This window comes from Lygodium microphyllum, chromosome 8, assembly GCF_053477565.2.
Source record: "Lygodium microphyllum isolate KBCC chromosome 8, Lygodium_microphyllum_v1.1.10, whole genome shotgun sequence".
Classification (NCBI taxonomy): Eukaryota; Viridiplantae; Streptophyta; class Polypodiopsida; order Schizaeales; family Lygodiaceae; genus Lygodium; species Lygodium microphyllum.
In genome coordinates this window covers 35194384-35210652 of record NC_141142.1, presented here as the reverse complement: position 1 = coordinate 35210652, position 16269 = coordinate 35194384, and positions in this window count along the sequence as shown.

The following is a 16269-nucleotide window of genomic DNA, read 5'->3' as shown; positions in this document are numbered from 1 at the left end:
GGTAGATTATCATGGAAGCTCCAACAACCATATGAGACTTGAAAAGCTTGATATTCAGCTTGAAGTGGCCAAGAATACCTTCAATTTGTAATTTCCGAGATGAAAATTTTGCTCATAAACTCCAATTCTTCTCCAAGAAAGCTCCTATGACCATAAGCTTGATGGAGATGATCCTTATGAGGTCCAAATGTGACTAAAAATTAAAGGGAAATCAATGAAAAAGAGCTCTCCCATTATAGTACTTGAACTTGCATAAGCTGTCCATATACTTGCAACATCAAAAGCACGCTCTATTCTTGCAATGTTGAAGCAAGACCTTCAAATTTTAGTAAAATCCAATGCCTAGAAGCCTTAGGAGGCATCAAGAGCCAAAAGCCCCATGATTCCAATCTTCAAAGGCAAAATTTTTTGAAAGAATCAAGTGGCTGTCCTGTTTGCCCCAAATCAAGAGAAGAGGATGCTCCAATATTGCTTGAAATCCTCAATTAGACCCAATTTGTGTTGTAGATTCTTCCCCTTGACCATTGGAAGCTAAAAGGCATCAATAAGAAGCCAAATGATCGGCTCTCACCTAGCACTCGAACAAGCATAAAACCAGGGTATGGAGCAACAAAGTGTATGCTTGGAGCTTTAATCCTCACCATGAAACCTACAAACACACCTCTCTTGCCATGAATACTCACACACAAAAGACCCAAGACAATCCCACACTGATAGGCCTGCAGAAAGAAGAAAGAAGAGAGAGAAACTCTCTTTTTACAAAAGTAAGTCTTGTTTTAGTCCATTCTTAATCCATGTTGACCACAGTTAACTCAAGGATCTCTAAAATGTCATGAAAAGAGCCACGACCTGCTATTTTCACCATAGATCCTCCAATTTCTTCATGTCTGAGAGCGGAGTTTTGATGCCGAGAAGTGCTTAAAAATAGCCAAAAATTACGAATATCAAGGGAAAAATATTCAACATCGAAGGCGGCGGCTCCAACTAGGACGATTTTAAGCACCAAGTGAAATACGACTCTTAAAAGGCGCCCGAGCGACACTTGTTGATTTTTGATAATTTTTCAGACTGCCGTGTGGGTTGTCAGGAGTTATCGGCCAATGTGGGATGTCAAGCCGAATGCCCAGAAATTTACAACACTCGATTTGGACACCGGACGGGGAAATGATCACAACAAATGGGCAAGATGCGAAAGGGTGGACTTCTTTTTGGCCAAATGAGTGGTCACCTTTGGGAGCCCAAGACAACTTATGCCACATGAAAAGTGACATGCAAATCGTGGAGAGAGGTGGGATGAAGAAAAGACGTGACAGTATAGCGCCGAAATTTGCACCCCATCTTGGGAGATGAATCATGCAGCCTCAATGCAACCCCCCTAACCGACATTGGCCCTTGATTCCCTCATGTATGCTAATCATATCGCTGCCTCTCGCTCATGCAATGATGGCCTGGATGAAGATCTCTGATTTTAGTCTTTCTCTCTCCTCCCTCTCTCTCCCTTAAGGGGTTGTTCTTGTGTGGAAGAAGACAATGAAGAATGATGGAGGAAAGCTTGTCCGGATGAGACCGGATTGCTTCCGGATGGATGAAGACATGAAGAGTGCTGTTCTTGAAGATACTGAGCATTAAATGCATGCTGGAAATCAATCCTGTAATCAAGACCAAGAAACCGAGACCTGAAAATAAGCGGTAATGCTATTTTTACAAAGGAAATTTATCTTTTTATACTATTTGCTTTATGAAACCTTGTTCATATGGGATGAAAGTTCAATATGACATTGTTTTCCATGAGTTTCAAGTGTTTGCAACTTGAAAATCAGAAAATATAAGGCTACATGGCCGGAATTAGTGTTAAAATACATCAAAAACATGCATTTTACAAGTAAAATTGGGGGTTTTGCTATATAAATGAGAAATTTGATATGTCACACCAACTAAATCTAAGTTTCTGCTGCCAAGGAACCTGAGCGCCACAACCCATAATCAATCTTAGTTTTTAGTCATTTTTTATTGAAGAAAATAGAGGGAAAATACCAAAAAATGGTAAAAAATGGGTTTTAAATGAGCGAAATTTAGGAAACGATAAAAAGAAAATTCCAAAAAATCACATAAGTGTTTGTGCAATGTATAATGAAGGTAGAGCACGAGGTTGGCCTTGGTTTACCCTCATTTCTATGTTTCCATTCATGTTTATCGCTTTCTTTGTAAGGAAATACACATAAAACGACTCTTACACCTATCAACGAATGCAAAACATTAAATGGTAGGGTGAGAGGGAGGTTAAGCATGAAAGTACAATCTTAAACCTGATTTATTTGTTGCATCATGACTATAGGACATTGTTTTAAAATAAAGGAAAAGGCAGCATGAGCGTAAGGCTCAGTGTCTCTCCTCATTTCAATACATAAACGTTAGCATGGAAATCATGAAAAGATTGGTTTTGCACGATGCACAATGCTGATTTTCTGTTGTTTGTGCACTAAACCATTCACATTATGCACTATGCATGGTTCATGGTATCAAAGGAAAAGCTCGTGGACTGCATAGCAATTGTTTTCTTAGGAATTTGACCCACGATTGAGAGCGTGAGGTTATCCCTTGTTGTAGGATAGAGGGGCGGTTTTCTAAGGGACTGTTAAGTGAGGACATATGGTATATCTCCTGGATTCGAGAAATGTAAAAGAGAGGAGTTTGTGTTTGTTTGTGTTATATGTTTAGCAACGCATCAAGGGGCCAATCCTTGCGATGTAGGAGAGCTGTAGTGAGGCCGCGGTGTTTCTATCGTGAGGTTGCCTCCATATGTGTGTGATCGTGGCATTGCCAATGTGTAAGGGTTCTCCCTTTAAGGAGTTTAAGGTAAATGTTGGAGTATAAACTATAAACGCATGAATTAATCTTTAGGGTAGTTTGTCCTTTAGCATTAGATTGACGCTCCTGGTCCGCGAGGCCATGAGGGTATTTGTGTGTCATGAGTATGAGGTCCGGCTAGTGCCATAGCTAGTGCCGGCCCATTTCAGGTCCCATCAGTGGTGTGTCTGCCAGGAGCTGCCTATAAGTGGCAGTTTTCGAATCTAGGGTTTCAAGGGACCCTAAATTATCCATAAAATGGGGTTTGTTCAAGGATGGAAAAACTTGGCTTTCCCTATACAAAACTTACTAATGGACTTAGTTCATTATGTAGAGCATGAGTCCTCTGCAGAAGATAATTTATGTGATGAAAAGAGTAGCCAATCAGTGGTTACCCCATCCTCTAGTACAATGGCATGGGCTGAGGTTCACCTTGGTGTGGTCTTTACCCAAGAGAAATCATGTTTAACCATCCATCAACCTAGAGGGCATAAAATAAGCATGTTGGAAACTAGGGTAGTTATGGCATCAGCAGGTCATCATGCTAAAGCCATAATGCCATGGGAAAGGGCTGATATACAATGGAATATGCTTGTGGTTGAAACACCCCGTGTAATGAGCCACCATGACGACATAATAGGCATCACAAGGATGTTACAAGCCCTAGTTGTTAGGGAAAAACCGTTGCTTAAAAGGCACAGTTCCCAAGTTTTAAGAAGTGGTAATGATAAATCTACTTTGGATAAGGACCAAAAGCTCTTATATAAAACCATTATGGACTTTCCTTTTAAAGGGAAAGGTATGGAAGACCCTCTAAGAGGGGATCAAAATGACATGTTGAAACTTATAGGACTCCCTAGACCACTCAGTGAGTTAGCAGAAAGGGATGTCAATGAGGGTATTAACCTCCCTACACCGAAAAGGGTGGGGATGGAAGAGGTTAAAGATCCTAAGAGACTGGACCCAGATCATGATGAGTATGAAGATTTTAATGACCCGGTGTTGATCCCAAAAGGAAGGACTAAATGCCCTCCTCTTTATAGGGATCTCCCAGTGTTTTATGGGTTGCCAAATGAGGATCCGATGATTCATTTAAGAGAATATGGCCTAACTTGCATTGCAAGTTGGTTTGACGATATACATCGGATGCTCGTATTCCCAAGTACCCTGAAAGGAGGGGCAAGGAAATGGTACTGGAGCCTCCCAAGAGGGTCGATAAAATCATTTGAGGAGTCTTATGATAGATTTCTAGATGAGTATGCAAAGAAGCTCCCTATGATTCAGGTCTTAGGGCAGCTTATGCAGTTTAGACAGGAGTCTTATCCTTCTGTTAAAGAGTATGCTAGAGCCTTTGATAGTACTCTTAGGCTTTGGCTAAGAAGAGCTAGTGCACTACCAGATGATGTGCTATGTGAGCTCTTTCTAAATGGCTTAGAGATTAATACACAAATCCAAGTGGGACTGCGGAATCCTAAGTCGTTAAGGGAAGCAAAAATGCATGCCATTGATTATGAGGGTCATATTCAGAGATGTTGGGAAAACTTTTGGATTTTTCCCCACTCAGTACAAGTGCATCCTAGCTTCCAACCATTTCTGCAAGAAGACATCTCACTTGTTGATACCAAGGCAGCCTATAAGGGGAACCTTGGTGGCCAAAATCTCAAAGCAGAAAATGGCCATCCTATGAGTAGTAATGACATGTCTCTCAGTGAACAAGCGCAAAGCCATGTAAGTCCCATTAGGGCTTGCAACACTTCCACAAGAGGTAGTTGTGATGGCAACATGGATAGAACCAATGGGCCTATGAGTGTTGATAAGCATTATGTGTGTGGTTCTAATTTTGTTGCTAGTAAGGCTCTTGAGAGACCTTTGGTGTTGGAATCATGCTTCCGAGTGGATGTTGTTCCCTTTAGTGAAAGCATGGTTCTTATGGGAAAAAATTTGCAGTATGGATGTAAACAAGTAAAGACATCTTTTGTAAAGAGGATGCAAATTTCTAAAAGTCCACCTGTGCTTCACAAAGGTTATAAGGATGTGAGGCCATTTGGCCATAGGGATAAGTTTGCATTGAGTTCGTTAGACCAGTGCAGCAAATTGAGGGAATGCAAGAATACTAAGGGAAATGTGAGATGGGTTTGGAGACCCAAAATCTCCAAAAGTATGGCAGGAGTGTCAGATGCAAGGCTAAGGATCCCATCTGAATATATTTTGTTAAACCCCCAAGAGGATAAGACTGGATATACATCTGACAATATATGCTGCCTTGGATACACCCATGTGATGTGCCTAGGCTTGAAGCTCTATCTAGTTTGGGTCGCAGCACTAATGTATGTGAAAACCCAAATAGGGGAGGTTCAAATGAGTACAAAACTATGATTCTTTATGCCAAAGGAGCCACTCAGCCGCTTAAACGACCAGTTTATTCAGATGATAATAAATGTGGAACATGCGAGCCCACTGAGGCCGTTCATTCAGCTCATAGTGCCTAAGAAGGGATCGGCCTTATTGATGAGTTATTTGTTGAAAGGCTTGGATTTGTAGCTCTACAAAAAAAAAAAACTAAGATAAAAAAATAAAAAATACAAGATCAAGCTTTTAGCTAACTTACATGAGTAGCATGGGGCTAGTCGACCTATGATATGCTATCCTTGGCACCCTGGGTAGTCTGATAGGGTGTGATGTATATGTCAAGGACATCAGTATTACATGGACTAAAATGATCTATCTAGGTTTAAGCTAGGAAGGCTAGTTGCTTTGGATATTACGTCCAGATTTCGTTAGGCCAAGAGGGCCAGTTGTCTGTTTAGTGCAGGTGCGGTTAATGGTTTCTTGTTTTAGTTTTGTGCTAGACAGGTTTGAAGAAAATCTTGGAAGGAGCCTTTGTGGCGCGGAAGCTTCTCGTGGCCCTATCCAGGTGATATATCTCCTTTATGAGTACCGTGATTTTTATACTATATATGTCTGTATACTTGTAGGGGATTTTCTTTTCTTGTTGGGGACTGGCGTCCAAGGCATGAAGTCCCTGGTTTAGATTATGTATGTTTGAGGGAGGTCTGAGTAGTCGTTGCCTTCTGTAAAGACATTGTTAAGCATCAAAAGACTGTTTTAGAAGGGAGTTCTAGTAACCCTATTCTGCTAGCCTGCTAGGCAGTCGTTCTAGGAGTTCTTGTTAGTTGTGAGGCAGTTAGAGAAGCCTGCCAGATGAAAAATAATGATGATAGAGAGGAAAAGCAACCCTGAATATCTTAAAGAAAATAAAAATATATACAAAGGTGTGTAAAAAGGGGTTCTAACCCCTATAAAAATAGAAAAGAAAAGAAAGGAAAAGTTAGAAGCAGTTGATCATCGCCTAGCGAAGGCCTGGTAGGTTCCTGGGGACGAGTCAAACCCGGGGCCGATGCCTTGTCTTCTTAGGGGTGGCTTCTTGCTGGAAAAGAAGAAATTAAGGAAGGTTGGAGCGAAAATAAAAGTAATCGTCAGAAAATGATTAAGTGTCGCCTAGCAAGGGCTTGGTAGATTCTTGGGTACCGAGACAAGACCTGGGGCCAATGCCCTATTCTCCTTAGGTCACTACGCTCAACTCCTCCCTTTTTGCATGCCCGAGTATGAAATAAAACCCTAAAAGAAGAAATGTGCTATAAGAAAATACTTCTTGATCAGGCTATAAGAGTCCTCGCCTAGTAGGAGCTCCTAGTTGTATTGTCCTTAGTTAGGTAGATAGTTCAGACCACCACTTAGGGCAACCTCTTTGATAGTTCTTTTTAGTTTGGCCGTGTTGGAACAGTCCGTTAGTGCCTAGCTTCAGACATTCTATTAGATTATGCTAGGCCTGCTCCTTGTGGATGTCATGCCTTGGTTTGTCAGGGGGTAGGGTGAGCATTGTGCTGTGTTTAGTACGTGTCTATTTTGTATCAACTTGATGCTTCCTTTGGTTGTTTTGTGCAGATCTATTGTGGGATTCGACAGGCTGAGTCACCCTATCTTGTGGTCACCAATGAGAGCGGATTTTTTATGCTGAGAAGTGCTTAAAAATAGCCAAAAATTACGAATATCAAGGGAAAAATATTCAACATCGAAGGCGGCGGCTCCAGCTAGGACGATTTTAAGCACAAAGTGAAATACAACTCTTAAAAGGCGCCCGAGCGACACTTGTTGATTTTTGATAATTTTTTAGACAGTTGTGTGGGTTATCACGAGTTACTGGCCAATGCGGGATATCAAGTCGGATGTCCAAAAATTTACAGCACTCGATTTGGACACCGAACGGGGAAATGGTCAACAAATGGGCAAGATGCGAAAGAGTGGACTTCTTTTTTGCCAAATGAGTGGTGACCTTTGGGAGCCCAAGACAACTTATGCCACATGAAATGTGGCATGCAAATCGTGGAGAGAGGTGGAATGAAGAAAAAACGTGACAGTATGGCGCCGAAATTTGCACCTCATCTTGGGAGATGAATCATGCAGCCTCAATGCAACCCCCCTAACCGACATTGGCCCTTGATTCCCTCGTGTATGCTGATCATATCGCCACCTCTCACTCGCGCAATGATGGCGTGGATGAAGATCTCTGATTTTATTCTTTCTCTCTCCTCCCTCTCTCTCCCTTAAGGGGCTGTTCTTGTGTGGAAGAAGACAATGAAGAATGATGGAGGAAAGCTTATCCGGATGAGACCGCATTGCTTCCGGATGGATGAAGACATGAAGAGTGCTGTTCTTGAAGATACTGAGCATTAAATGCATGCTGGAAATTAGTCCCGTAATCAAGACCAAGAAATCGAGACCTGAAAATAAGTGATAATGCTATTTTTACAAAGAAAAATGATCTTTTTATGCTATTTGCTTTATGAAACCTTGTTCATATGGGATGAAAGTTCATTATGACATTTTTTTCCATGAGTTTCAACTGTTTGCAACTTGAAAGTCAGAAAATATAAGGCTATATGGCCGGAATTAGTGTTAAAATACATGAAAAACACGCATTTTGAGGGTAAAATTGGGGGTTTTGCTATATAAATGAGAAATTTGATATGTCACACCAACTAAATCTGAGTTTTTGCTGTCAAGGAACCTAAGGGCCATAGACCATAATCAATATTATTTTTTAGTCATTTTTTATTGAAGAAAATAGATGAAAAATACTAAAAAATGGTGAAAAATGGGTTTTAAATGGGAGAAAATTAGGAAACGATAAAAAGAAAATTCCAAAAAATCACATAAGTGTTTGTGCAATGTATAATGAAGGTAGAGCACGAGGTTGGCCTCGGTTTACCCTCATTTCTATGTTTTCGTTCATGTTTATCGCTTTCTTTGTAAGGAAATACACATAAAAAGACTCTTACACCTATCAACGAATGCAAAACATTAAATGGTAGGGTGAGAGGGGAGGTTAAGCGTCAAAGTACAATCTTAAACCTGATTTATTTGTTGCATCATGGCTATAGGACGTTGTTTTAAAATAAAGGAAAAGGCAGCATGAGCGTAAGGCTCGATGTCTCTCCTCATTTCAATACATAAACGTTAGCATGGAAATCGTGAAAAGATTGGTTTCGTACGATGCACAATGCTGATTTTCTGTTGTTTGTGCACTAAACCATTCACATTATGCACTATGCATGGTTTATGGTATCAAAGAAAAAGCTCCTAGACTGCATAGCAATTGTTTTCTTAGGAATTTGACCCACGATTGAGAGTGTGAGGTTATCCCTTGCTGTAGGATAGAGGGGCGGTTTGCTAAGGGACTGTTAAGTGAGGACACATGGTATATCTCCTGGATTCGAGAAATGTAAAAGAGAGGAGTTTGTGTTCGTTTGTGTTATATGTTTAGCAGCGCATCAAGGGGCCAATCCCTGCGATGTAGGAGAGCTGCAGTGGGGTGGCGGTGTTTCTACCGTGAGGTTGCCTCCATATGTGTGTGATCGTGGCATTGCCAATGTGTAAGGATTCTCCCTTTGAGAAGTTTAAGGAAAATGTTGGACTATAAACTATAAACGCATGAATTAAGCTTTAGGGCAGTTTGTCCTTAAGCATTAGATTGACGCTCCTAGTCCGTGAGGCCATGAGGGTATTTGTGTGTCATGAGCATGAGGTCTGGCTAGTGCCATAGCCAATGCCACCCCATTTCAGGTCCCATCAATGTCCAACTCCAAAAACCTCCATATTAGTATGACTTGATGCCGATAGCCATGGCTAGTCACGCGGTTTTAATTGTGTCAACCACTGTAACTAAATCTTGTACCCCAGTTACCTGTCAAATGTTCCTGTGACTAAATTTTCCAAGGAAAATGACTCTTCCCATGGATCAAAATCCATGCTCTGATACCAATGTAAAATAGCTATTTCTCATAGCAAGAAAAATAACTAAAAATACAAGAAATACACCATATGTTCTAGGAAACCATAGCCAAGGTAACTAGGCATGAAATTATTTTGCCATGGAAGGCTGAATATCAAAAGATGATTGCTGCAACATGAATACTCACCTCATGCCAAGGTGGGACATGGTATGCACCCCATGATCATGGTGGCTAAGAGTATGCACCCTCTTAGATGATGGGAGGAAGGAAACCTCAAAACATGTATTCTTCAAAATGGCAAAAGATCATTCACATGTTACATCTCCATCTTTTATACTTAACCCTAACCTACTCTAGACTAAGGTATTTATGATTTATTATAGATTTTTCCATGCCTTGGCTGCTATAAGTTGCTACGTGGCCTTGCTCCTCCACAAAGTAAGGCCCATGGATATGAAGGATAAATTCAAAAGAGTAACGATCATTTTACGCCATTGGAAATTTTATCAAAGAAAGCTTGGATTAAAGATTCTCTCTTACCATATAAAATGTGATATCATTTTCTCCACATGCCTTCTTTATTGCTTGAACAAGATTTGTAATCGAACATTTGAACTCTTATGGATACGTGTAGGTTGCCTTTTGTTGCTTGAGGAACTTTAGGAAGACATTGAGGTGTCTCCAAACCTCCATCCTTAGAAATGCAAGTCATGGTGTGCTTGAAATGTTTGTCGTTATCCTACACAACTCTCTCCAATGCTCCCAAGTAATGCTCACCTGTTTTCTTGTATGGTTTCCTAAAAAGCATCTAGCTCTCGAGCTTCCCATTGAGACATCAACTAAGACATCTCTTATTTTCCCTAAAAGTGTTGGATCTTTTCTTTTAAGTGAACTTGACTGCCATGAAAACCCATTTTAAAGAGTAATGCCTCACGTTTGTCAATACACTCATCTGATAACAAAGACAAGGGCTTAATTGAGTATGCATAGTCGAGATGCAACCTGGAAAGTTTATCAATAATTCTAATCTCTACATGAGTACATATATGAACATTTGTAAGAGGATTTGAAAGAATGGGATCCCATATATCTTCCTTATTTTTTGTTTACTCAGATCTATAGAGTCTCTAGTTGGGGTTCTTTCTGTAGGGTGCAAGTTGCTCCAATCTATAGACCCAACACTTTCCATGCAATAAATACAAGTATATTTTACATTTTTTCCATTACATATTCCAAGCATACATTTGATAGTTTTCAAGTTAGCGCTCATGTGCCATTCCACATTAAAGTTACCAACTCCATCAACAACCAATATTTCTCCTTCACTTTGAGACTTAATAATGCTTGGAATACATGTATGAGTGAACAACCATTTTAGTGTTTGATGATTCTCAATAGGTACCTGAGTTGCACCAACCCACTAAATCTCCATCTCAGACTGGAACTTATGCATTGGTGCTTGACCCCCACCATTGATGTAGTCCAATACCATGTTCATGATGTAAATGCTGACGTTTTTCATCTTTTGTCCTTTTTGAATCTGTGCTTCATCTAACTTCAAGACAAACTTCAAAACACAGTGACATTCCTCTAACGTGAGTCTATACATGTGAACCATTGCAATCTGCACTCTTCTTACATCAAGCCATAAATGCATTGTATTCAAAACTAGATTTTCTTTTTGTATTTTCGTATGGCATAGACACTTCAATATAAATGTATTCCCCAAAAACACATGGAATCTTACGATTCATGGTAGTCCTTGCAACCGATACTCTAAGGACTCGAGGCAACCCATGTAATTTTTCTATTACATTTTAGATTTTTAAACCATAATCTTGAGATATCATGATAACCTTTTCGACTAATGACCACAGTATCACATGTCTCTACAATTTCATTTGGTTCTATTGTGTATTTTAAGTCCTTGACCAATTTTTTTAAGAGTTGGGCCTCTCAAATCCATATTCTGAGGTGACTTAATAATCCTTAAAAAATATCATTCTTATTCATGGTCTCTTTTAAAAGACTAATTCTCTCCTCACTCTCTTGAATATTAATGCATGATATGTTAGAGACATATTTATTTGCAAGATTCAAACTTCTTTTCTTTACTCTCTCACACAAGCTAGTTATATTTTTTAATGGCCTCTTTCTCTCTTTGAAACCTATTGGAGTTTTCTTTAAGTGTGCTAGTTTTTTCTTGTAATGACTTATTAACATTTTTTAGAACGTCAATCTTATTCATAAGCTAAAAAATGCTTGTTTGTGCAATAAATAATGATTTTCTCATTTCATTCATTTGAGCCATGTATATGTAAGATGTAGAGTATAATCTTTTATAAAAGCCAAGCATTCCATTATAACCTTCCCCAATATATCTCACATAGTCATGAATATTTAAAAAATTAAGAGGTTTACCTGTTGAAGGATCCTTGGGATAGATATTTTCATCCACCCACAAATCTATATATTTATTTCCTTGAGTTCACAATCTGTTGGCCTCCATCTCATCTATTAGTACTCGATAATGTATACTTCTCCAAGATGAATAAATAGGATCTAGTTGGATGGTAAGTTTGTACTTGTATGTGCTTGCATCTATATTTCAAAGGTATTGCCAAACATTTTAGCAGATCAATGACAAACGAATCTTACAGTGATAAGAAAGTGAGCACAAAGATGAGAATGGCAAAAGAGAATGGAGAAAGAGTGTATGAAAAGAAGACACGAAAGTAGATAAACACGATATATGTGGACATTTCTCGAAAATAAAAATTCTCCCAAGTTCCAAGACAAAAACAGTCGAAAAGGTGACCTTGACATAAATTAAAGATGATGAACAATTAATGGCTAACCTCTTCAATGAATTCAATATTCTCTCATTAATCACATTTGAGCAAATAAATTTGGAAACTTAATCATTTTCCAAAATCTCAACTAATTAGCAAATTAATCATTTTCTTACAAGTGCCTTTTTTGAAGCGTTTTTTGCCCTAATGACCTTCAAAACTATCCTCTCTTAGTGGCATCGCTCTGATACCGTGTTAGTAATCGCGTGATGGATGCACTTGCTTGAGTTTCTGCACCAAATACACCATACACACAAGATGAAGCTTACTCAAGAGCACAAGAAGAGAGATGGAGGCCAAAACTTTTTCTTGCTAGTTTCTTCTTTTTCTTTTACACAGAATATAATGTATACAAAGCATAGATAAGTTACAACATAAAGGAAATTGGGCTACTAAGTCAAATAGTGCCTAATTGACTATATTAATTGACTAGCACTATAACTATGCCAAGTGTAGATAGATGTAATAAACCAAATATCATAAGTGATAAGTTAAGTGGCCATGTGAGAATTGTAATGACCACTGATATGCTAAGTATAGATGTGCAAGCCAATCTAACCAAGTGGTCCATCATCAATGTCCGCATGTGTTGAGGTTGCCATCTCAACACTATCCCGTTGCCTACTCAACATATGAGCATGTGCATGTGGGTGATGCCCAAGTGTATTACATTCCTCCCCACTAGAATTATGGTTGCGTCCAATCACATGGCCTTCTAGTAGATCTTAAACAAAAGCAAAGACCATCGTCAAATAGAGACTTATATCACACCACCTTATACATGGGATAACTTGAAGCTTGATGAGAAAATACTCGAGCTCCTTCTTATGTGTATTCTTATTGCACTTGTAAAAAATACTTGTTTTTGTACCAACCACTCTCAAAGATCATCAAAATCCACTAGATTTGGCTCCTCATGATGATGATCCAAGGTTATGATAGGAATAGATCCATGATATTTCACAAGATAACTCACATGAACCATTGGATGCATCTTTCCATTAAAGGGTAGCTCCAATCAAAAGAAGGGATCTTTCCACATTTTTAAAAATCTTAGTAGTGTGCTTATATAGCACAAACATATTAGATATGTAAATGTATAAAGGTTGAAATTAATTCAATCCAAAGGGTTGTTTACAAGGTTGCTTGTTTTTAGAGTTGCTAAATTTCATAAAGTGTGTGAAGCATGTCGGTTTGGTAAGCATGCAAGACAACCTTTTTCACATGATAGAGATGTGGGTAGGAAAATACTTGATGTTATGCATAACTATGTTTGGGGACCTACACAAAACATATCTCTTTGTTGGCAACAAAAAGTATTTTCTCACAGTTATGTATTATTGTTTAAGAAAGTTATGGATGCATTTCATAAAGAAAAATAGTGATGTGTTTGAGCACTTCAAAACTTTCAAGGCTAATGTTGAAATAGAAACTTGCTTGAAAGTTAAGTGCTTGAGGTTAGATGGAGGGGAAAATTATCTCTCTAATGAGTTCAGTGACTTATTGGGTCTCATGGGATAAAGAGACAATTTACCTATAGATATACCTCGCAATAAAATGGGGTTGTACAAAGGAAAAATAGATATATTGCAGAAGTTGCATGGGCTAGATGAGCTACAAAAGAAGTTTGATCCAAAGATTGAAAAATGAATTTTTATTAGATACTATTTAGAGAAAAAAGAGTATCATTATTATAACCCTGTCCAGGTGAGTTGAGAGTGAGCAAGGATGTTATTTTTTATGAGATGAGTAGTTGCTATGCATCCAGTGGTGATACATTGGATGATAATGACAATCATAATAGTTATGTGTAGAAAGAAAAGCAAGAATCATGGAGCAATCCCGCATCTTCAAGTGCATCTAGTAGTGTTGCAAGTAAAGACAAAGGAAAGAAGAAAGTGTCAGATGGTAATGTTACATCTGCTTCATTTGGGATTTGGTGGAGATTCCATTGGTTTAGATACTTTGGATGATGAGCTTGGCATTCCTTCAGTTAGGACACCAAGTATACAGAGATCACATGGTAATGTAAAGGCTCCACTAAGTGATCCAGTGGTATGTTGGTCTAGCATGGTCAAATACCCTATTAAAAGATTTTTTTTTGAAGGTTATGCAACTCACCATTATGCTTACATGATATGGTTGAGGATGCTGAGGCCACTTATTTTGAGGATGTTGTTGGTCATGCTCATTGGGATACAGCAATGGATGAGGAGATGGTTGCATTAGAAGCCAATAAGACTTGGGATCTAGTAGCATTGCCTAAGGGTAAAAAAGAAATTGGTTGTAAGTGGGTCTACAAAATTAAGCATAATGCAGATGGTTTTATTAGCAGGTATAAAGATAGGCTAGTTACAAAAGGCTATGCTCAAACAAATGGCATGGATTATGAAGAGATATTTACTCTAGTTACTAGGATGGCAGTTGTTAGATTTGTCATTGCTATGCATTATGTAATAACTACCATTGTGTTATATGGGTTAACATGTAGGATCAAGGATCCAAACTTGCTAAAACGATATGGAAAAAGGTAATTCAAATATCTTAGAGGTATCCAATTACATGGAAATTTAAGAAGATTGATAATGCTAAATTTGGAAATATCAATCCATGCATATTAGATTATTTCACTCTTTATTGAATAAATTTGTATATCCTAGCATAACCTCTATTGGATATACCTGTCTTACCTAACAATGCTTGCATGTTGCTTTAACTGAGTTGATTCACTTTGTTAAAGGCATCGATCACCTATTTTGTAAGCTTATCATATTTCATATCCATTAATATTGATTTAATAGCTTCCCTTATTATGTAATTGATACCTCTAGCCTTGAATTTTCTTGTTGACTAGGATGAAGCATAGCCCTATTTTCAATCAAAATGTTCAATTATCATAACAAAGATATTACTTTATTGTGTGTATCCTCTTCTTCATGCCATCACTTTTCACAACTTTATGTTTTGAGCATTTAGAAGTTTTTTACACATTTGTGGATCCTTAATACCATTTCTTTAATCTTGCACTAACCCCTTTTTTCTCAAGGTCCAAAATGGTCTCTCCACTCTATAATAGTTTTTGCTTGCATTGCTATAATGTTGGCCTCAAATAGGCATTTTCTATATCTAAGAAATCACTTTCTAACTTATGCATATTGCTAATTGCATCTAGATGTTGTGTGTATTGTAGGAAGAAATTATAACCACCTTCGACAAAGTAAATCAAGAAAATTGTAACCTTGAATGGAGATGTAAATTTCTACAAACAATCTTTTTTAATACAATTTTTTCTTGGTCCACAAATATGCATTTGTGGACCAAGGGGGAGACGACATGGTCTCAAGGACCTCATGTTGTTTGACCTATGTCCCCCTTTGCATTGTGTTAGCCTAGGGCTAGTATAATACAAAGTTTCAGAGGGGGGGTGGGGGGGGGGGGGGGGGGGGATTTGTTTTGTAATATTCTTGGGGGTTTCCTTGCAATTTTTTACCCAAGGCCACCAACACTTGTTTTGTAATATTCTTAGGGGTTTCCTTGTATTTTTTGACCCAAGGCCACCAACACAACACAAGAGGGAAACCTAAGATAGTATTTGGAAAGGACTTATCTACTATTCACCATGGGTGCTTTCTCAACTCCTTTGTAATATTCTTAGGGGGTTTCCTTGTATTTTTTGACCCAAGGCCACCAACATAACATGAGAGTGGAACCTAGGATAGTATTTGGAAATGACTTATCTACTATTCACCATGGGTGCTTTATCAACTCCTTTCTCCGAGTGTCCATTTTGAGTATTTTTTGACACTTGATCAAAGAAATAAGAAAAGTATTCATCATGATATAAAGAAATATGAATAAGATAAAAATGAAATAGGAAAGGTGCCCAAGAGGACCGGTACAATGCGAGGGGGCCTTTGGCTTGCACAATGAGATGAGAGGCCCTTAATACCATCAAGGGTCCCCTCATGTATCATGTTGAGCCAAGACCTCCACAACACAATGTGCATGACGGGGGCTTCCCCATAGTCTTAGCCATTCCACATACCCCCCTCCTCCCAATTGTGTTAGCCTTGAGCTAGCACAATGTGCAAGGAAGAGGGGGAAGTAGGAGTGAGAATGCCAAATCACACGCAAAATTTTGAGAGGAAAGATACTTCTTTGAAGTATTGGAGAGTTTCAAGAAAAAGATAAGGATAATACAATAGAGAGAGCATTGTAGTGCAATAATTCAGAATTGCAAGAAAACAATAGGGAGAATGCAAGGGTGAAAGGAGTTG